The 23,141-nt window shown below is 53.6% G+C and overlaps 1 protein-coding gene across 2 annotated transcripts in view; it reads right to left on the minus strand.

Moving 5' to 3' along the window:
* Window positions 1-23,141, minus strand: part of JADE1 (jade family PHD finger 1) — a 961,679-nt gene that overhangs the window by 617,906 nt on the left and 320,632 nt on the right. The gene's annotated exons all lie outside the window — the stretch shown is intronic.

The following is a 23,141-nucleotide window of genomic DNA, read 5'->3' on the forward strand; positions in this document are numbered from 1 at the left end:
GGGGGGCCCATTGACTCTCAGAGGACGGGAGAAGGTGATTTTCTTGTATAAAGGCGACATCTATGTTGTGCCATTTAAGGTAGTGAGATATCTTCTGTGTTTTGTTTGGGTTATTCCATCCCCTAATATACCACGTTGCTAGTTTGAATGGCCGATGGTGGTGGATTGTTGAAACGTATTGTTGTCCGACTGCCTTCGGCATCGAGGTATGGAAGCGTGCATGTCTTTCCCATGTGTCAGGCCCTGTGGGGGGTGGACGGTGGTGACCGGGATCACGGTGGAAGCAGTCTCTAAAACTATGACCCCTTTCCCTCCCTTGCGGGCAACCCCCAACTAATCCGTTTGATGTACCCACCCTTTGAACCAAAAACTGTGAAACAGTGCTGCGCTTGGGGCGCTAGAGTCCAGCCAAGCTCGCCGGCTCCCTTAAAATAGTGCGTGTAGGCCCGACTATGGGTAGGCTACAGCAGTTTAAAGGACCTTGCACATTAAGGAATTCCAAACAGAAGAATTTCTAAGTTGATTCCCAAAAACAGAAAGCAGCATTTGAATCCAAGTAATTAAGCTCCAATATAACTGTAGATTGCCTTATAGTACGGTCCATGGTAACTCCCTCTGAGGGTGGTCTGGGAGAAAATGGGACACTAGTTCCCAATAGGCGCTGGAGGATTGTAGGATATACACTGTGCTTCTCATTGCAACTAAATGCAAAGTGAGATTTTATTGTATGAAAACTGATAAATTACATTTCTGTGTGGCGTGTAGTGTAACATTGGCTGCATTGCTGCACAGATAAGTGTAATTTTCTTTTTTTAAAAGACTTAAAATGTACCCATGTCCTTCCCCAGACTTATTAGTCTATGCAGACCATAGATCAGTCATGAAGGTGCATAGTCTGACACAGAATGAAGGCATCATTTGACACCTGTGGGAGCCATAAAAATAAAAATTAAATATTTGAAAATACAAAGGGAGATTAGATGCATTATTACCCAGATCATATACGTTTATTTTACAGTGACATCCCTCTACTCCTCATTCTTAATCTGCAGAAGGGAACTCCCGCAAAGTGAAAGTGGAGGGGTAACCTGCATGTATTCAATAAAATCAGGGAACATTCTCTTACATCAGGTGGCTAAACAAAGGTTGTGTGGACTCCCCAAGAGTCTTGTTTTCATACTCGAAACTTCTAGTAGTCTGATGAAATTTGTTCTTGCCTACATTTAAATACCCTGCACATAAAAGATACATTCAGAGTTGCACACTCATAGGGGTGCCAAGTGGGGTGAATACATAAATGTAATTTGTCCAAGTAACGTTTTTCTAATACCATACTTGTTTTGATATTTGAGAACATTAAGGGCCCGATTCACAGAAGCCTTTTATAATGGCCCAGTCCCATTGAAAAACACTCTGTGAAACAGGCCCAACGTGTTTTTAAGAATGTTGCGCTAGTTGATTTTAAAAAAAAAAAAAGAAAAGAAAAAAGAAAAGTGGCAAGATGGAGACCACCTTTGTTTGGATTGGACTTTAATGTTTCTTTAAATAAATTTGATTTTTAAAACTGCCAATTTTCTTAACCAAAATTGAGGGGTGGGACTAGATCACTAGGGGATGTTAAATTAGTGGTAAAAAGGCGCTCAATCTTGCCTTACAGGCCTGTTTCTGTCTTGAGCCCTCATTTGTTGCAGAACCTCAAGTACCAAAAGGCCACATGTGAAGTGTCGGAATCGGCTGCACTCGCCTATCTAACTGTAGGTACTGGTGGCAGTGCGGCTTGACGCTGCGAGTGCCTTTCCTCTAGTCTCCTCGGACTGCCATTTTGTCTGCTGCTGCGTGTGCTGCCCTGCGTTCCTGTGGACGGGGGGCACAGTGCTAGTAAGTTTGCGAGTGAGCCGGCGAGTCAGTGGTCGGGGTGCATCAAGGGGGATATGCTGGAGGTGAAGACTGGCACCGACACTGTTGCTGACACCATTGTCCCGGCCCAGAGTATTGAGCCGTGGAGATTTTATGAAGTAGCGCTGGTAAAACCGGCAGCGCGAGTGAGTGAGGATTTATGCCGGGCCTGTGCCTTTCTGTTTCATGCCTTTGTGTTCTCTGCCGTGTGATACGGTGGTACTGGGCCCTGTGACTGCTGCTGGCTGAGGTGTTGGGACCCCGCATGGTTGTTGGGGGTCTCTGGGTGCCCCCACGCGTGCCCGTGAGCCCCTCCACCCACAGACTCAGACTGGACACGTCTGTGTGCTTCGGGCTCCCCGGTCGCTCTGCCGCGGCCGGGAACGCCCCGTTTATTTAAGACGCACGCGGCGACGTGCAACGTCACGTCGCCGTGTACGCGTCTCCCTCATGGGAGAACGCCACACTCCTCCTTTTTCCGGGAGGAACAACAACAACAGACACTTCCAAAAATTGCACTGCACACAACATAACAATTACAAACTCAGAGCCCATGCCCCTTTAATGTCAGCCTCCCGGTTCCCCTTACTCCGGCACACAGTCAATCGGCCCCAGGACATAGTCTCCGAGATAGGCAGGTCTCCCTCGCCCAGCCCTCTGGGGGTACCTCCCGCCTACCTCAGCCGCAGGAGTCCCAGCTGCTCCAGTGCCTCGTTCTGGCGACCCCACGAGTTCCCCCCGGGGGGTATCTTCATCCGGGAGGACAGTCTCATCCGGGTCAGGCGGGAGCTCAGCTCGAGAGTCCCCCAGTTTCTTAAAGAAGCTCACATTCCGAGTGACAGCCGACTTCCCGTCCGAGGCCGTTACCATCGATCCCTTTACTGCCACCACGTCCAGCGGCTCCGGTTCATATGGGAGCGAGAGTTTTCCGTGGGGATGCCGATTCCTGATCAGCACTTCGTCGCCCGGTTCCAGCCGCTGCGGACGAAGACCCCGCCGTATGTTCTCTTGATGTGTCCTTGCCTGTCGCTCCGCTTCCACCCGTTGGTCATCTATTACGCCGGGTTCCTTTTCATGTACCTCCGGGAGGAGACCTCGGGGGCACCTTCGGAACAGGACTTCAGCCGGGGCCACCCCCGTTGAGGCGTGTGGGGTGGTGCGGTACACTCTCGAACTGGTAAAGTGCCCGCTGGAGGGGCTGGCCCTGTCCCTGGGCAATCCGGAATGTCTTGTTCAATGTCCTCATCAGCCTCTCTGCGTCCCCGTTCGCACGGGGCCACAGCGGGGACACCTTCCGGTGCGCCACTCCACAGCTCTCCAGAAATTCCGAGAACCTAGCGCTCTGGAATGGGGACCCATTGTCTGAGCACAGAGTCACTGGAAACCCATGGGTGGCAAAGATTTTCTCCACAGCGCCCACCACGTGCTCAAATGCCACCGACTCGACGAATTCCACCTCAGGGTATCGGGAGTATTCATCCACAATGGCCAGGAAGTGAGTGCCTACGGCCGTGGATCCGAAGTCCGCATGTACGACCTCCCACGGCCGGGTCCCACGTGGCATTACTTCGATTTCAGGCTCCCGCTGGACTGGGGAGGCCGCCTGGCACCACACACAGGCCGCTACAAAGTCGTCCACTTTTTTTTTCTAGCTCGGGAAACCACACCTTCAGCCTCAGTCTCGCCTTCGTCTTGGCGGCCTCTTGGTGCCCCTGGTGTGCCAGGTTGATGACTTCATGGATCTTGGAGCCCGGCACCACCAGGCGATCGCCCCGCAGCAGCAGGCCCGACTCCGTGAAGGACAGTTCGTCCTTCACCTTCCAGAGTTGCTCGAGGGTCACTTTAGCTTCTTGAGTGCGCCCTGCCACCAATTCCAGCACGGACTTCCAGGACCCCGACCGCATCGAGCTCCTCAAGATGCGGAAACACTCGTCGTTGGCCGCAGCACTCTCCAGTTCGGGTAGCGGCATTGCGTTGGGGGTGGCACCCTCTACCACCATCCTGACGTGGTCATCGGCTTCCTCAGCACAAGAGTCTTGTGCAGGTCCTCCACCGCCCACCGGGTGCCTGGACAGGTAGTCAGCCGCATTGTTGGTACCCGGCCGGTAGATCAGGGTGACGCTATACTCCAGAAGGGCCAACATCCACCTCTCGATTCTGGCTGGTGGTTTTGAAGATGATCCAGCCATGATCGGAAGCAGCGGCTTGTGGTCCGTTACCACTGTCACGGGTCTCCCCAGCACATAAAGCCGAAAATGCCGACAGCCCCACAAGACAGCCAGGGCCTCGCGTTCGATCTGCGAGTATCTCTGTTCGGTCTCGGAGAGGGCTTTGCTGGCATATGCCACTGGCCTTACCCCCCCATCTCTGCCCACTTGGGTGAGCACAGCACCGAGGCCAAACGGGCTGGCGTCCACCACAATCTCGGACTCCAGGGCGGGGTCAAAAAAAGCCACGGTATCATCTGCTGTCAGGGCGCCTTTGATGTCCTCGAACGCCGACTGTTCCAACGGGCCCCACTGCCAGGTGGTATCCTTTTTCGTCAGGGCCCTCAGAGGCTCCGATCTCGAGGCGAGATTCCTGATGAAGCGCCCACAGTATGTTACCATACCCAGGAAGCTCCGCACATCTGACGCCGACTCAGGGGGGCGCGCGGTCCTGATGTCCTGGACCTTCCTGGGGTCCGGAGATACACCGCCCTCCTTGAAGATGAAACCAAAGAACTCAATGGTCGGGCGGAGGAACTCGCACTTGTCCTTGTGGAGAGTGAGCCCCAGCGACTGCAGCCTCTCGAGGGTCTTGGCCAGACGTTTCAGATGTTCAAGTTCCGTCCTGGCAAAGACCAGAATGTCGTCACTAATGTTTAGGACGCCCTCCAGATCTGCGAGAGCGCCTCGGATCAAGTTCTGAAATACCTCGGCTGCTGACGACACTCCAAAATTCAGCCGCTTATATCGGTAGAGCCCCCTGTGGGTAGTGAAGGTTGTAATGTATCGGGACTCTGGGTGGAGGACAACTTGGTGGTATCCCGCTCGTAAGTCCAACTTAGAGAAGAACCGGGCCCCCTGCACTTCAGCAATGATGTCATCGATTGTCGGGGTCAGGTGTCGTTCTCTCCTGATGGCCTTGTTGGGCAGCCTCATGTCCACACAGATCCGGACGGAGTCCGGCTGTTTTGGTTTCCTCGCCACTACGATAGGGGATACCCATGGAGTGGGGCCCTCCACCTTTTCGATTATATCCAGGTTCACCAGGTTGTCTAGTTCCCTGTCCACCTGGTCCCTTAGATGAAACGGGATCCGCCTGTGTTTCAGAGCCACGGGCTGCACCGACTCATCAATGTGGAGCCTCACGGGGTCACCCTTCATTCTCCCAATCCCTTTAAAGATGTCAGCATATTTGTCCAGCAGATCGTTGATGTCCTCTAAGTAGACTGAGTACGCGAAGCTCACTATGCCAAGAGCCTCCGCTGCCGCACAACTCAACAGGGTGTTACTGCTCACCGGAGTCACGTAGAAGCGGGCCTTGATCTCCGACCCGTCATGCTCCACCTTGGCGACAAACGCACCGTCCAGCGGCAGGGGCTCCAGCCCGCCAAATGCAAAAATGCGGGCTCTCGGCGTCGCCAGCCTCGGGGGTGGGTTGAGCGCGGCATAATGTCCTCTCGCCATTACGTTGACTGAGGCCCCCGTGTCGACCAGCACCGGGACCGGCGAGCAGTTCACCTCCACGACGCATCTCGGCTGTCTCCTGCTCCTCCCCTTGAGGACTTCCATGCTGGAGACGAAGAAGATATTCTCCTCATCCTCTTCCTCCGCTTCTTCCGCCGGCGTCTCCTCTCCCGCCTGTTCCACCTGAGCTACATTGGGCGGGCGGTTTTGGCGAGGGGTCCACAGACGGGGTTGTCCCCTCGGAATCAGTACAGGCAGGGTCGCCCTGCACACCCTCGAGAAGTGGTCGGGCACCCCACAGCGTCCGCAGATCTTTCCTATTGCCATGCACTCAGACGAGTGGGGGAGGTCATAGCCGCACTTCTGGCATGACTCCACTGGCTTACCAGTTCTGTCTCTGGGAGCCCCACCGGGCCTTCGCACCCCTCTGCCGCCTCGCCAGACAGCGCACACCTCTTCCGGCCTCGCTGCGCGGGATCCGGCCTCCATCTTGTTGGCACGGGCCTCCGCCACCTCATGGCACCGCCCGAGCTCCAGGATTCTGGGCAGGGTGAGTCCGGGCTCTCTCAGGACCTGTCGCCTCAGCTTGCCAGACGAACATGCCTGGATTAGCATTGTCCTCATCATATCCTCCGCATCCCCCCACGCACACCCTTGGGATAGGCGGCGCAGGCGGCCATAGAAGGTGTCGAGCGTTTCATCCTCCTTTTGTCTGGCCGAGAGCATGACGAACCTCTCATAGTCCACATTGGCAAGGGGAATGAAATGCGCGAGGAGGGCGGCTTTGGCTTGGTCATACGAGTTGTCCACCGGAGTTAACGACTCAAATATCTCCTGTACAGCTGCTCCGGCCGAATACAGCATCGTAGCCACCTTGCTGTCATTGTCCGTGACCTGGGCGGCCAGAAAGTACATGTCCAGCCGTCCAATCCATCTTCTCCATCGGGGGCCCAGGCTGGACGGAGGACCCGTAGCGTCAAACTCCGGAATGGGCTGCAAGGCCGCTTGCGCCCTGGCTTGGGCCATGGCCAGGGGTGGTGGTGGTTGGTTCGGGGGAAGAGCGGCACCAACCGTGGGTGTAGGCAGCCCAGACGTCGCAGGCTGTGGGGGATTCTGTTGAAACAAATCTGCCAGGCTTTCGTCCTGCGAATCCTCCGATGATGTGGCAGTCGCACCCTCCAGGGCGCCGAAATCACTCATGGGCCCAAGCGCACAGGCACCCTCGTACTAGTCCTGAGGGCCGCAACTTGCACCATTCCCCACACTGCCACCACCCTCGTGATGATGAAAGGGTTAAAGAGGCTACCTTGAGGCGTCTCGTTCCAACGTGGATCTCAGGAGCGGGCATGCCATCACCCACGTGATGATGAAGGGGTTGAAGAAGGTCCTTGAAACAAATGTTCCAAAAATTGAGCTTCAAAAATGGAGTGGGCTGAGAAGGCCCAGCCACCTCAGTCCATCTTCCAGCTACCACACGACGTTACAGACTGAAAATTGGCTAAAACATCAAAATTCAGGCATGGGCCTGCGGGTTAGGCTGCCCGCAGTCAGCAAATCCAAAAATTGGGCTTGGATGGCCTTCCGACTCCAAACCGGAGCTTTCGGAAGTTTCTCAGCCACGTGCGCAAGATGGCCACCAGCCGCGTGTATGGTCCGCGGCCACAGCGTGAGACGAAGAATTCCGCGGATGTTTTGTCATCGAAGAAAAAATTATCCGGGATCGCTCTTACCGCCGGGCCCGGGCATCCAACACTCGTCGCCACTGTTGGGGGTCTCTGGGTGCCCCCACGCGTGCCCATGAGCCCCTCCACCCACAGACTCAGACTGGACACGTCTGTGTGCTTCGGGCTCCCCGGTCGCTCTGCCGCGGCCGGGAACGCCCCGTTTATTTAAGACGCACGCGGCGACGTGCAACTTCACGTCGCCGTGTGCGCGTCTCCCTCACGGGGCAACGCCACAATGGTCAGCTGCGATTGTGTGCTGTGGTGCGCAGTCTTTGCCACCAGACAAACTAATCTAAACTTTTTATTTATTTTTGGTAACATGGAAACATCTGGAAAAAAATGAAAATTGCGAGGCTACGCAAGGGCGGCTTGTGCAGTGGGATTAACAATGTGGGTAATACATCGGTTAAGCGCTCCCAAAGCCCCGATAAACTGATTATGGCCCTAAAGGCACAGCCATGCCAAGAAAAAGGTTAAAAAAATAAATTAAAAAAAAGGACATTCCTGGCCATGTTGGCAGCATCCCAGTTGAAAATTACTAACTTTCTCCCCACAGCCCCTGTGCTTCCCTGCTCATTAGTGGTCACTAATAGTTTAGTGATATAATCAATTGATGCACACCAATTTGTGCAAATGTTCTTCCAAATATTTGCAATGTTTCAAAGAGTGTATGGGTGCAGGGGAGGAATACCGGCCCTGGCACGGAGACGTGACATATAAAACAAGAGAGTGTATAAACTTTAGATACTCCCGTACCCTGCACATGGTTAATGCTGAATGACAGCCAAAACCTTTTTTCTTAAATACAAGTGTCGGCAATCTGTCAAACAGGGTTTGCCAAAATCAAAATATTAAAAAAGGTTCTCCCTTTTCTTCGAACTGATTCTAAATCCAAAATTGTCACGGCTTCTATTATGGGGTCCATTGACAATTGTAATGGGATCTACCTCGGTCAACACTGGTTTTTACTTTAACGCTTGCAGATTTTCAGAATTTGGCAGCCCCGTCTTGCTCTGAATGAGCCCAGATTGGCTCAGGAACTCCTCCGTAAACTTCACTGGCTCCCTGTAAAAAGGGGTATCAAGTTTAAGGCTCTATGCCTTGTTCAGCGAGCTATTCACAAGGTGGGGGCAGAGTTTTTGCAATCTAAAGTGGTTCCTTACAGACCCTGTAGAGCTCTTTGTTCATCTAACCTCTCTTTGCTCTGCATTCCACGATTTGTTCAGACTAGTGCTGGAGGTAGAGCTTTCTCTGTTCTAGATCCCATCTTGTGGAAAGCTTTCCCTGTCGTGAATAGCACCATTCCTCAGTTTCTTACTTTCTGTAAGCGCTTCAAACCCTTTTTGTTTTGATTTTGGGCTGCTCGCCACGCTCTTCCCCCTAGCGCATTGATGCCTTCATTGGTCTTGTTCGCGCTCTACCCAAGTATCAGTACAATACAACTGTGGCAACTCGACTGTACATTTCAACTATTCCCTTGTGTGTCTCTTGCGCATGCATGGAGCATTTATTTCAAGGTGACTTCCTCACCTAGCTGAGCACCCGTGTGTCCTTAGTTTACACACCTTATGTTGATGCGACAGTATGGCAATCCTACCTTGTACTTCACATCAGGGTCAAACGTATTCCTGAAGGGGTAGATCAAATCATGATCACAATTGCATTTTGTGTACAGTATGTCAGAGATGTGTCCATATCTCCCTGTACTGAAGGAAAAGTAGTACCCTTATCTGAGGAATGTAGTCCCTGCGGATTACTAGATGGTACACAAGCGTCTTCACCTCCTATGGTGGTGTTTTCTGTTGTGAGGCAAATTCCAATCATGCTGTGCAGTGCTAAAATGAAGAGTCGTATATTACATCTCCCGCTAGGTTTGGTATTTAACAAAAAAGTTTTGGCTGTCATTCAGCATTAACGGTGTGCAGGGGACGGGAGTGTTTACAGTTTAGACACCATCTCTGGTCACTGATAGTTTAACAGCCTTTTACTATATCGATCGTACAAGTAACTCTGAGCTCAATACTGCAGCTCATTCTTTTGCAATGGACAATGATGGCTCATTGATTAAACTTTGTCTAAACTTGTAGCATAATTTATTGAGGCAGAAATCTGCCAATTATAATGGCAATGGTTCAATAGTGTTGGACCCTTCAACCAGCCTCAACCATGCAGTTCTAGCTTCAAGTCCAAAGTCTCTGGGCGAAGGCGGCTCATATGCAGAAGTCGCGACCGCTGCCCCAAACGATGCCTCGATATTGCATATGGAGCCTCACATATCTATCTTCCCACCTCAACCTTCTCCCTTCCAAAGTCAAGACTCTGTAGCCCAACACCAAGTATTGAAACACATGAATGGAAAAGTCATGGATGTTATTCTGGCGAGAACTATAGAACCAAATATCCAACTAAGAAGCGCTCCCACTGACTCTGCTTGGGGCCCAATAGCCAGCAGCGGGAAATAAATAGGTAAGCCTTCTGATAAAGTGACATCACAAACAAAAATAGTGAATGTGGGGGAAGAGCAACAGCTGGATAGCCCCCTGCCGGATCCCGCTATGCCTTGGAGGGACACCAACTATCACTGCAGCGACGGAAGAGGATGCTAATGAAGGGGCACGGCGCTAGTTATCCCTATTAGGCTGCACACCTAAACAGCAGGGTGGGTGTGAGAAAAGGCTTACGAGAAGAAAACCACACCGGCACTTGAAAAGAGAGTTTACTAATGAGAAGGCAGGCCCTTTGAGACTGTCGAGGACTTGAACTCTTATCCATTTAACACCAGCCACTATATCCAACGATATGGGAAATGGATACACAAGGCAGGTTGAATTTAGGGGTCCCATTGATAAATGGCTCAAAAGTAATGCCACGGACTACATACAAGAAGCGCATTATAGCATGTCTGTGGGAAGTGAGCAGCCGGGAAATGACGATGACCCTGGGCCCTTAAATAACGTCTATTGTGCCAACAATTCCAACTCTAATAATACACGAAGCACATCGCTAATGTGAACAACAAAGTGTGCCGTTGCCTAAGAACTGTCTCTGACCCAGAAACATTAAGGCCTCTTGGCCAACTGGTATAACTCAAAGAACTTTTCCCAGCGGCCGAGAGCCCTTTTTTTAACTTTATTTTTGAAAATGGCAGGATGACAATTACACAACCACTTGCAACATCATTAAAGCATTTTAAGCAAGTTAACCCCCAGGCACTTTCCCGCGCCCCTCCCCCCCCCCTGCTCCCACCAGGTCCGGCTCCTCCCTCCTGGGCCGTCTGTCCCACGCCCCGGCCACTATGTGTCCCTTTCGGGGTTTTCTTGTTCCTTCAGGGTCCAGCAAGCGTTAATGGGTTTATAGGTCAGGGCTGGGAATCGCCAGTCATATTCCAGAACTGGGGCCCAGATGTTCTGAAATCTGTGTAGGGTACCCGCCTTTGCCGCCGTTACCTTTTCTGCCACCAATATGTCCCAGAGTTTCGTCCACCACTGGGCCATAAGGGGGCCTTCTGGGGACTTCCAGGCGCGGGCCAGGGTTGTTTTTCCCGGCTAGTAGGTACTGGGTCAGCAATTTTGCTCTATTGCCGGCCCGTGGGTAGGTCGTTGGGATCGGTGCTCCCAGCAGGACGGGCTCCGGCTCTAGCAGGATCGCTGACCAAGTGATTTGCGCAATGGTCTCTAGGCATGTCTTCCAGAATTGCTGAATCCTTGGACATGTCCACCACATGTGGAAAAAAAGAGCCCGGGTGACCGCACCCTCTCCAGCAGAGGTAGTCCACTTGGGGGTTCATGTGATGAAGTCTGAGGGGCGGGTAATACCACCATAGCATGATTTTGTAGGCGCTTTCCCCGTTTGTGATGCAGGTGGACGAGGTGTGCGTCCGGGTCCAGATGTCCACCCATGTCTGGTCTATCGGGTGACCCAGGTCTGCTTCCCATTGGGCCATGCAGCGCGTTCTAGTGCTCAGGAAGTCCCCTAAGAATCGCCTATATAGGATAGATACCTTCCCACGGGCCGGGAGGTCCCCGAGTGTCAGTTCCAGGGCGGTAGGGGGGCGCGTTGCTGCCTGCAGAGTTTGGGTGTGTGTGCACCAGTGACGCAGTTGAATGACAATGCATTACTTACCGTAAAAGCATTTCTGATGGTTGTATCCGATTAGATTCACATGCCGTGCATAGGTCCGACATCCAGTGGTCACTGCGGAGTATTGCATTTTGTTTTTCGTAGTCGAAAAGGGGACGTCGACAAGGCGTGTCTGTAACACTATCCCTATAGTGACGTGCGTTGTACCCACAATCCCTCACGCGTCGAGGTCCCTTTGTTTGTATTTTTCTGCCCTGAGGGAGCCTTCTAGACATGAGTGAGTACAGAAAAGAGAGAAATATAGGAAAGGATGTCTATGTTCCTTCCATCCGAGTGGGGAGGAAGGGCGGGCGCATGTGAATCTAAGCAGATACAACCATCAGAAATGCTTTTACGGTAAGTAATCTATTGTCTTCTGATGTTTGTTAATCTGCTTAGAATCACATGCTGTGCATAGACTAGCGAGCAGTACCCGGAGTTGGCGGTGGGTTATGAGAAGGAACAGTAGAGAAAAGATGTCTTAATACTGCCTGTCCCACCTGGGAGTCAGATCTAGAGTGTGCATCTAGACAGTAGTGTTTTGTAAAGGTGTGCACAGAACTCCAGGTAGCCGCTTTGCAGATGGACTCAAGGGGAACATTTGCAATGAATGCTATGGAAGCCCCAGTGCCTCGAGTGGAATGTGCTCTTGGCTTGAAGGGTAGTTCTCTCTGAGCAAGAGTGTAACAGAGTGATGCATTGTAAAATCCATCTAGCTATAGTGGACTTAGAAACTGCATCTCCTTCTCTTCCTGCTGCCACCGAGACAAAGAACTGATTAGTCTTTCTCAGTGTTCTGGTTCTTTCCATGTAGAACATGACAGCTCTGCGTACATCTAGAGTATGCAGACTTTTTTCTCCCAAGCTGGAAGGGTTTTGAAAGAACGTTGGTAGTTCTATAGACTGGTTTACATGAAATTTCGAGATTAATTTTGGTGCAAACCTTGGGTGTGTGCGTAGAACCACCTTATCCTTGTGAACTGTTATGAAGGGGTCTAGTACAGAAAGAGCCTGTAGTTCACTTACTCTTCTAATGGAGGTGATAGCTATTAGGAAAGCAGTCTTAAGAGTGAGGCATTTAAGAGTTGCCTTGTGCATGGGTTCGAAAGGAGTGCCCATGAGTCTAGAAAGTACCACGTTTAAGTCCCATTCGGGAGCTGGGTTAGCTATCGGAGGGTGTATTCTCTTTACCCCCTCCATGAAGGCCTTGATAACTGGTATCTTCCACCACGACAATTTAAGTTGGGAAGTGGTGTATGCAGAAAGTGCCGCTAGGTGGACTTTAATGGAATTAAACACTAGACCTGAATCCAGTAATTGGGTCAAGTACAGAATAATGTTAGTGGCAGAGCAGTCAACCGGGTTGATGTTCTTACCTCTACACCAGATGACAAATCTTTTCCACTTGCTGGAATAGCAGTGGCGAGTGTTCGGTTTTCTGGCTTCCCAGAGGATGTCCATACATCTCTGTGGGAGATGTAAATGTCCAAATTCTATGATCTCAGGAGCCAGGCTGCTAAGTTCATGGTCTGAGGGCATGGATGCAGAGTCCTGCCCTTGTCTTGTGACAGCATGTTGTATGGGCAGGGAAGTTTCATTGGGGGAGATAGGGACATCTCCATCAAGTGAGCGAACCATGGCTGCCGGGCCCACATTGGGGCCACTAGTATCATGGTAACCTGCTCCTGGTGCATCTTGTGCACCACCTTGTTGAGGAGGGGAGTCGGGGGGGGGGGGGGGGGAGGCGTAAGGAACAAGTTACTTACCTGTAACTGTTGTTCTCCAGCATGGGTCTGGCATGGATTCACATGCTCATGAATATTCCCCGTCGTCAGGCTGGGAATCCTCGGTAAAGAAAAAACCAGTATCAGTTTCGTTTCTGATCCGTCTTTCGTAGTAATAACCAATCACTGGTCTCTGCGTCATACTGACCACAGCCAATGACTGCCCTCTACCTAAGCACCGCCTCTGGCAGCCATCTTCAGATTTGGAAGCACGTGAAGTGGCAGTATGACCAAGTGAAGAGCCGCAGAGGGGTAGGCGGGAGGGTTCGCATGTGAATCCATGCCAGACCCATGCTGGAGAACAACAGTTACAGGTAAGTAACTTGTTCCTTCTCCAGCATGGGGTCTGGCATGGATTCACATGCTCATGAATAAAGAATACATAGCAGTACACACATGCACAACCACGGGAGGTGGCAAAGGCTCAACATTAAGCATCACATCAACTCAACATTAAGCATCTTACCTCCTCACCAGGCTCACCTCAGGCGAACAGGTTGCGCAGCACTGCTTGGCCGACCCTGGACTCCTCCCTGGAATCCCGGTCGACGCAGTAGAATTTCGTGAAGGTGTGCGTCGACCTCCACGTAGCAGCCCTGCATATGTCCAGCAGGGGCACACCAGATAGGAACGCCGTGGTAGCTGCGATCGCTCTGGTGGAATGGGCTCTCGGACGGCCAGGCAGCGGTCGGTTTGCCAACCGGTGACAGTACATGATACAGCCGGAGAGCCATCTGGAGATGGAAGCCTTCGAGAGAGCCTTCCCCTGATTGACAGGTCCAAAGTTCACAAAGAGTTGTGACGTCTTCCGAAAACCTTTCGTGCGGTCCACGTAGAACTTCAGCGCTCTAGCTACATCCAGCGAGTGCAAAGTCCTCTCAGCCGGCGACGAAGGCGACGGGAAGAACACAGGCAACACCAAGGGTTCGTTGAGATGAAAGTCCGACGGTACCTTGGGCATGAAGGAGGGGTGCGTCCTGAGCACTACCCTCGTGTCGTGGAAAGTCAAGTACGGGGCCTTGCAGGAAAGGGCCTGGATCTCTCCCACTCGTCGTGCGGAGGTGATGGCCACGAGAAAAGCTGTTTTCCACGATAGAAACTTCAACGGGGCCGAGTGCAGAGGCTCGAACGGAGGTCCCATGAGTTTGGTCAGCACCACGTTGAGCTCCCACGCCGGGGCCGGAGCCTTCACCGGCGGGAACGATCTGAACAGTCCCTTCATGAACTCTTTCACCAGACGATGAGACCACAAGGACGTCCGGCCCGTGGTTCTGGTGTATCGGGAGATCGCAGCAAGATGAATCTTGATGGACGCGTGTGCCAGACCAGCTTTGGCCAGCGTCAGCAGGTACGGCAGCACTTGGGGAGCCGTAATCCGTAGAGGGTTAATCTTCTGTGCGTGGCACCAGACAGAGAACCTCTTCCATTTGTGTCCGTAGCATTTAAGAGTCGAGGACGCCCTGGCCTTTGCAAGAACCTCTCTGCAATCGGCCGGTATGTCGTATCCTCCAAACTCTAGCGCTGCAGGAGCCAGGCCTGCAAGTTCAGCGACTTCGGGTCGTGGTGGAGGATGGCGCCTCCTTCCCTGGAGAGTAGATCCGCGTCCGCCGGCAGCTTGATTGGCGGGGACGCCGACAAGTCCAGAAGGTCCGGGAACCATATCTGCCTCGGCCACGCAGGTGCGACGAGGATCATCCTGCACCGTGACCTCTTGAGCTGGTTGACGAGCCGGATTAGCAGAGGCAAGGGAGGGAACGCGTAGAGGAACAGGCCCTCCCAGGGGAACGAGAAAGCATCGCCCATGCTCCTCGTCTGGGGAAACCTGCTGGCGAACCTCCGGCACTTGGTGTTCGTCGCCGTCGCGAACAGGTCGATCTGGGGTGTGCCCCACCGTCGGAAGAGGCGATCCACCAGATCCTGCCGTAGTTCCCACTCGTGGCACGAGCGCAGCTCCCTGCTGAGTGAGTCGGCGATGGTGTTTTTTATCCCTGCCAGATGAAACGGCACCAGAAGAATCCCTTGGGCGACGGCCCAATGCCACAGGTCCTGCGCCTCCTTGGACAGCGCTGGGGACCTGGTTCCGCCCTGTTTCCTGATGTAAAACATGGTGGTGGTGTTGTCGGTGAAGATCCTCACCACCTTGCCCTTGAGGGACGGAAGGAAGGACCTGAGGGCCCAAAACACTGCACGGAGCTCCAGGACGTTGATATGCAGGGACTTCTCCGTCGGGAGCCAGAGTCCTCTTGCGTGCAGATTTTCGGTGTGCGCTCCCCACCCTTCTAGGGAGGCATCCGTGGTCACAGTCACCTGGTGGGCTGGGGTCTGGAAGTCCATGCCCGCCGTCAGATGCGCGCGGGTGCCCCACCACCGTATCGCTCGTCGGAAACTCTCGTCGAGCTTGATCCTTTCCTCGAAGCTGCCCGTCGTCTGGATCCAGCGCGCATCCAGGAACTCTTGCAACGGGCGCATCCGGAGCCTGCACATGGGAATGAGGTAGATGCAGGAAGACATCATCCCGAGGAGGGACTTGATGGACCTCACCTTGGCCGCGTCGGCCACCAACATCCGTTGCACCTTGCCCAAGATGGTCCTGGTCCTCTCCTCCGACGGGGAGGCCAGAAGGGACACTGTCGAGCCTCGCTCCCAGAAACAGTGCGACTTGCGCGGGCACCAGGTGGGATTTGGCGTAGTTCACGGAGAATCCCAGGTCCGTGAGGAGTTGGACGGTCCTTGCCGTGTGGACCACGGTGAGCTCCCTCGTCTTGGCGCGGATGAGCCAGTCGTCCAGGTAGGGGTAGACGTGAATCCCCTCGCGGCGCAGCTGCGCCGCCACCGGTGCGAGGCACTTGGTGAAAACCCTGGGTGCCGACCGCAGTCCGAAGGGAAGGGCTTTGAACTGGTAATGACGCCCTTGGACCACGAATCTGAGGAATTTTCGGTGCCCCTTTAGGATGGGAATGTGGAAGTAGGCATCCTCCAAATCCAACGACGATAGGAAGTCTCCTTCCTCCAGCTGACCCAGGACGTGCTGGAGGGTGACCATCCGGAACTTCTGCGCCTTGATGAACTTGTTCAGGCGTCGCAGGTCCAGGATGGGGCGCCATCCTCCCGTCTTCTTCTTCACGAGGAAGTTTCGCGAGTAGACTCCGGAGCCCCGAAGCCTCTTTGGGACGAGTTCGATGGCGCCCTTTCTGAGCATCGCCTTTACCTCCAGGAGAAGTTGAGGGACGTGAAGTTCTTTCCTGGCCACGGGGGGGACGCGCGGGCACCTTCTTTGAAACTCGAGCGCGTGGCCCCGGGCCAGGGCGTCCAGCACCCAACGGTCGGTGGAGATGGACTCCCACACGCTGACGAAGCCCGCCAGCCGGCCTCCCACCGGGGTGCTTCGGTGGGGGCCCGACCCCACGGCCGGTTCAATCCTGCTTGGACGCGGCCTTGCCGCCTTGGCCTCCTTGGCGACGACGGCGGGGTCCGCCAGACTTGCCTCGTCCTCTGTAGGCCTCTTGCGACGACGAGCGGGCCGCTTGACGGTAGGAAGCGAAACCGCCGCCGGAACCTTTGGAGGCGCCCTTGCCTCCGCCGCTCCGAAAGGGCGTCCGCCGTTGCTGCAGTACTCCAAGGGCCCGGGCCGTCTCAGTATCCGCCTTGATGGCCTGAAGGGAGTCGTCCACTGTCTTCCCAAACAGGTTGTTCCCGTCGAAGGGCATGTCCAGGACCCTGGTCTGGACGTCCTGCCGAAAGTCCGTAGCCTTGAGCCATCCGCGACGTCGAAGGCAAACGCCGTTGCCCATCTGGCGGAACCCAGTGTCGGCGATGTCCGTCGCCACGGTGATGGCGTGGTCCGAGGCCACCTCACCTTCCTGCAGGATCTCAAGGGCCTCCGCCCTCTTGTCGTCCGGCAGAAAATCCAGCAGGGGAGCCATCTTGAACCAGAGTTCCCTGTCGTAGCGGGCCACGATAGCCAAGGCGTTGGCCGCTTTAATCGTCGTCGCCGCCGACGAGATGACTTTGCGTCCCATGGTATCCAATTTCTTTCCCTCGCCGTCCGGCGGGGAAGTCGACGTGGAGGCCGCACCCCCCCCGCTTTCTTCCTGGCTGCCGCGGAGACGACGGAGTCCGGGGTAGGCTGCGCCCGGAGGCATAGGGGGGCCGAGTCCGGGACCCGGTACTTTTTCTCGTACCGGTCTCTTCTCGCTGGCGTCGTGGAAGGGTTCTTGAGGAGGGAAAGGCCCTCATCCCAAATGTCGTCCAACAGAGGCACTGCGAGGACCGTCTTCCTCTTGGTCTCGCGCCGTTGGTAAAGGAAGCCTTCCTTTTTCTTCTCCTCAGGGCAGAGTTGGAAAAGCTCGGATGCCCTGGCGATCATTGAGTGGAACGATCCAATCTCGTCGGGCGGAGAAGCCCTGGTGGGAGGCGACGACGGAAAATCCTCGTCGTATGCCTCGTCGTCCGTACCCGTCGCCGCCGTGTCAGTCCCCGTATCATCCCCTCGGGTGGACGGGGAGGAGGGCTGGACGGGGCGCGACGGTTGAAAAGGAGGCGGTGGATGAATCCTTCTTTTCTTGGTAGGGGGAACACCAGAAGGTCCCGGTTCTGGATCCCCCGACGGGAGAGGTTCCTCCGTCGGTAACGGTAGTCTCGTCCTTATCTCGGAGCATAAGGACTGTATAGCCAACAAAATGGCCGCTGAGTTGTCTTGCGGCGCTGGCAGAGGGGAATCCGACGGGCGAGCAGGGGCCCCGTCGGTATCCTCGATGATGTCGTCGTCGTCACCTGCGTCGGGGCCCATTCCGACGGGCTGGTCTTGTTCCACGCCTAGGCCGTGGCTTAAGACCTCGATCAGTTCCTCTTCTGAGGTTGAGGCCGAATCTACGACGACGCCCTGCCCCCCCTTCTTCCCCACGGAGGGTTTCACGGGGGTCCTATCGATGGGCACGAAAGAAGACTCCCTCCGAGGAGGCAGGGAGATTCTGGGCCCCGAGGCCGCCACCACTGGTGCAGCCTCCACAGGCTGGGCCAGGGCCGCCGCGACCGTTTCGATAGAGGGCTTGGTCGAATGGATCAAGGCCTTCACCACCTTAGGTGCGCTCACCGCCTTATCCTTGAGGGAGGGGGCACTGCCACGCTCCTCCTCTGCCTTAGAGCTCGACCGGGATCTCTCCAGGAGCTTCGCCGGGTGCTCGGCCTTCCTCTTACCCGACCCAGAGCGTTGGCTCGTGGTTGATGGTGCCGGGGAGGGTGCGCCCTGCCTGGCGCCCGTAGAGCCCGACCGTTCGGCGCTCCCGGTGCCAGCGGACTCGCGGTGCTTGGCCTTATGTTGGGCCCCCGTCGCCGGGGCGCCCTCAAAGGTCTTAGAAGACCGCTCAGATTTCTTCTTCTTCTCGCCAGACGGGCTCTTACCCTCCAGCCAGCTGGCGAGACGTTGATGGCGGTCCTTCATGGTCCGTTCCGACATGTTGCCGCAAAACGCACAGTCCTTCTCCACGTGCGTCTTGTCCCCATGAAGGCAGTAAAGGCAGAAAGAGTGTTCGTCCTCCTTGAAGACGTTCTGCAGCTGGCATCCAGGGCAGGCCCTGAACAGCTTTCCGGGCGTCGAGCTTCCCTTCTCCTGGGCCATCTCCGAGACCGGGCCTGAGAAGCTTCTGGAGTCCTCCGAAGCGTAGCTCGACGAAATCTTCACCCTTGAGGGGCACTGATGAATCCGACACGGGTCCCCGTTGATCGGATGTAGTATCGGTGGAGCTTGAGGCTCTTTTGACCGAAAGAATCGAAGTTTTTGTGAAAAAGCGCGAAAAAATAGCACTAACGCTCGAGAGCAATAGCACGAGGATCCCAACACATGAACGTGCGGTAAAAATCTGAAGATGGCTGCCAGAGGCGGTGCTTAGGTAGAGGGCAGTCATTGGCTGTGGTCAGTATGACGCAGAGACCAGTGATTGGTTATTACTACGAAAGACAGATCAGAAACGAAACTGATACTGGTTTTTTCTTTACCGAGGATTCCCAGCCTGACGACGGGGAATATTCATGAGCATGTGAATCCATGCCAGACCCCATGCTGGAGAAACAAATTTCCCTGACCATTGAATCGACAGACCGTTCCCCTTGGACTGGTTCTGGGGGTACCTGGAGGCGTAACTTTGGCATTGTGAGTTCTCCAGGGTTGCGAACAGGTCTATTTCCGGGAATCCCCATTGCGTGAAGACATCTAAGACGATGTCTACGTGCAATTGCCATTCGTACTCTTTGGGCAGGGGGAAGTCTCTGCTGAGTTTGTCTGCTAGCAGATTGAGTTCCCCTGGTACATGTTGTGATAGTAGGAACATGTTGTGTTTGAGAGCCCACTTCCATATATTCTGGGACAGCTTGGACAGTCCTGGAGAGCGAGTGCCCCCTTGCTTGTTGAGGTAGTACATGGCTGTGGTGCTGTCTGTGAGGACCATCACTGTCTTTCCTTGTAAGTTTTCCTGAAAGGCTTTCAGTGCTTTGAACACCGCTAGTAGTTCCAGCAGGTTTATATGCTTGGATGCTAAGCTCGGAGTCCACACTCCGTGAGCAGTCTGATGGGATAGGTGAGCCCCCCCCATCCTGTAAGGGATGTGTCTGTGGTTAGAGTGGCTTCCACTGCAGGTGTGGCAAAGGTTTTCCCCAATAACAGGTTTTCCTTTGTCCACCACCGTAGCGAGAGAACCAAGGCCTGCGAGAGCACCACTAGATCGTCCCATTGTCCGCTGGCCTGACACCACTGGCTGTAAAGCCACTCTTGCATTGGGCGCATGCGCAGGCGCGCGTGAGGTACCAAATAAATACATGACGCCATCTTCCCTAGCAAGTGCATTGCTTTGCGTACCGTCACCTCTCGACCTGCCACATAACTGGGGATCTGAAACAGCATGTTTTGGACCCTCTCGTTGGAGGGGAAGACGAGGCTGTCCTTTGTTCAAATTGGAGCCCCTAGGAATTGTTTGATTTGGCTGGGGTCTAAGCTGGACTTCTTTTCGTTGATGGAGAAGCCCAGTTGGGACAAAAGGTCTACAGTCTTTTGGGTATTGGAGAAGCATGTTTCGTAAGAATCCCCTGTTATGAGCCAGTCGTCGAGGTAAGGGTATACCGGGATGGATAACCTGCGCCGGTGGGCCGCTGCCACTGCCAGTACTTTTGTGAATACCCTTGGTGCAGATGCTATCCCGAAGGGTAGTACTCTGAACTGGTAGTGTTTGTCCTCTATCTTGAACCTGAGGTATTTTCTGTGCGCTGGCAACATTAAAATATGAAAGTATGCATCTTTCATGTCTAGTGTTGTCATGTAATCCCCCTGTGATAACAGTGGGATTACTTCCTGCAAGGTTACCATACGAAACTTTTGGGGTTTGACAAAATTGTTCGCTGGGTGCAGATCTAATACAGGGCGCATGGTTAAATCCTTTTTGGGTATAAGGAAGTACACTGAATAAATACCTTCTGTTACCTGAGATAGGGGGACAGCCTCTATAGCTTCTTTTTTCAGTAGCTCTTCTACTTCTTGAAGAAGAATAGTGAGGTGTTCCGGTGTCATGCGTCGGTTCCGTGGGGGTCTGTATTTCGGGGAACCGTTGAATTCGATGCAGTATCCGTGGGCTATGGTGGATAATACCCAGCGGTCTGACGTTATTCCCTCCCATGCTGAAAGGAACGATGTTAGCCGGCCCCCGACCGGTGATGCATGGGAGGGGTCCCAAATCTTCGGGTCATTTGTTGGTATTGGGCATGGGGCCTTTGGGACTGGAGCCGCAACCTCTTCCTTTGCCACGACGTTGGCCTCTTTGACTGAACTGGGTGCTTTGGTTAGAGGGCCAGTTGGTAGCAGAGTAAAATTGCTGTTGGCTTTGCTGCTGGCGTTGGCCACGAAAGGAGCGTCTATTGCCATAGCTACGTCTGTTAGGTGGCCTAGAAATTTGGTCAAGGGTCTTGATGGTATCAAACTCTTTCTTCGCATGTTCTAGGGCTTCATCAACTGCTTTCCCAAACAGATGTGTTTGTTCTATGGGCTTATTGATCAGGGAAGCCTGGGTTTCTGGCTTAAATCCCGAATTGCGCAACCATACATGGCGTTTAATAAGTATTCCCTGAACCAGGGAACGGCCAGCCGTCTCTGCGGCATCTAAGGAGTTCTTTACGATGCCCTGGTTTACAAGAGTTCCCTCTGAGATTATAGCCAGCAGGCGCGAACGCAGGGGTTCTGGTGCGTCCTCTGCTTCGCTGCGCAGCTTGCTCCACTGTGCATCTGCGTAGCTAGCTAGTAGGGAATTATTTGCAATCCTAGTTGAGAAGGCGGCAGAGGTCGTGATTCTCTTCCCAAGTGCATAGAGCTTCTTGCCCTCTTTGTCAGGTGGTGCCTCACTAGTGGATAGTGGTACCCCTGCTCTTTTTCTTGTATTAGTAACTACAAGGGAGTCCGGAATAGAATGTCCCCTGATGTACAAAGGGTCAGAGGACGAAGGGCTGAAGAGCTTTTCTATCCGAGGGTTTACCCCTCGGACTAAGGCCGGATTGGAAAGGGAAGGAGTTATTCTTCTCCTTATGGAAGCCAGGAGCGGAATAGATTGACTAACCGGGGCTTTTTCTTTAATAACTTTTTCTACAAAGTCTATGTCCGGAAGAGTCTCCCCTGTGTCTATTTCAAAATGCGCTGCTGCCTTGCGCAATAGTGCATTAAGTGAAGGTTGGTCATCTATGGGGGAGGAGTTTCCAATAGGTGAGTCCTTGGGAGGAGAAGGGTGAAAGACATCAGGGTCCGAGTGCACTGATGGGGATTGCCAAGGCTGCACTGATGGGGATTGCCAGGGCTGTGAGGTAGCTGTATCTTCTTCAAAAGCTCCTGCACTAGAGTAAGGGTCTTCTTCAAACCCCTCTTCCTCATGTACTTCCTCTCCACCCAAACACTCCTCATCTTCCTGGAGGTATTGCTCTTCAGTGAGGTCATATGCGTCTGTAGAAGGGGGAAACAGCCTAGGAATCTTGACCCTAGGGTCATCCTGGGTCCATTCTCTTGGTCTTTTGGGTGTGGGTGGGTTTTGGCTACCCAAAAACCTTTCCATTTTTTCCATACAAGAATGGAGTCTTTCAAGGGTCTCATGGGGAACCCCTGAATAGTCTAGAGGGGGGAAATCAGTGTTTTCACCTTCAAAACGCTTTGAACGCTCCCACAACGTCGACGAAAGGTTTTCGTCGCCCTCAGAAAAGCCCTCCGGTAGTTCAGAAGTGCCCTTAGATGAAGGGGGCAGTTCCTGGCTACTCTTGTGCTTTTTCGGCGTTTCTATATCTTTTGGTGCGGTATTCGACGTCTGTTTCGTCGTCCGCTTACGCTTGTCTTCGGAAACAATTCTCGCCAGGCTCTCAACAACGAGTTCGTCAGTAGAGGGTTCTGGAGTCGACGTTGCCTGCGTTACGCGTTGTTTCTCGACGGCCGCTCTATGGAGCGTTACCTCGGATGTTTTTGAGGTAGCGCCCGTGTTAGATGAAAGCCCAATCGCTGGTCGCGGCTGCGTTTGCGGGTGGGGCTTGAGACCCTTACGGTCTGAGGTAGACGCCGGAGTGCCCTGTGTCCCCTTCGGCGCTGATGGATCCTTCGTCCTCGACGAAGAAGAGCCGTGGGTTGTGTGCTTAGGCCTATTTATTTATTTATTTACATTTATAAAGCGCTCACACAGCCCGCAGGCATCGAGGCGCTGTTACAGGAATTGTTAGTTTTTCTTAGTTGTGCAATTGTGTTTTTTTTTTTTTCTTTGTCTTAGTTACGTATTTATAACGCGCTTAAACACTCAGAGGTTTTTTTTTTTAAGCGCGGACCCGGGGATCGAACCTGTTGTTGCTTTGTGTCGTCTTGCTTCCAAGACGCGCACGCTGCCGCTGTGCTATCCTCCCGGGATATGGGGTCTGTGTGCGTCCTTGTCGCCGGGGTGTTCATC

Source organism: Ambystoma mexicanum, chromosome 6q, assembly GCF_040938575.1.
Source record: "Ambystoma mexicanum isolate Mex_15411 chromosome 6q, UKY_AmexF1_1, whole genome shotgun sequence".
Classification (NCBI taxonomy): Eukaryota; Metazoa; Chordata; class Amphibia; order Caudata; family Ambystomatidae; genus Ambystoma; species Ambystoma mexicanum.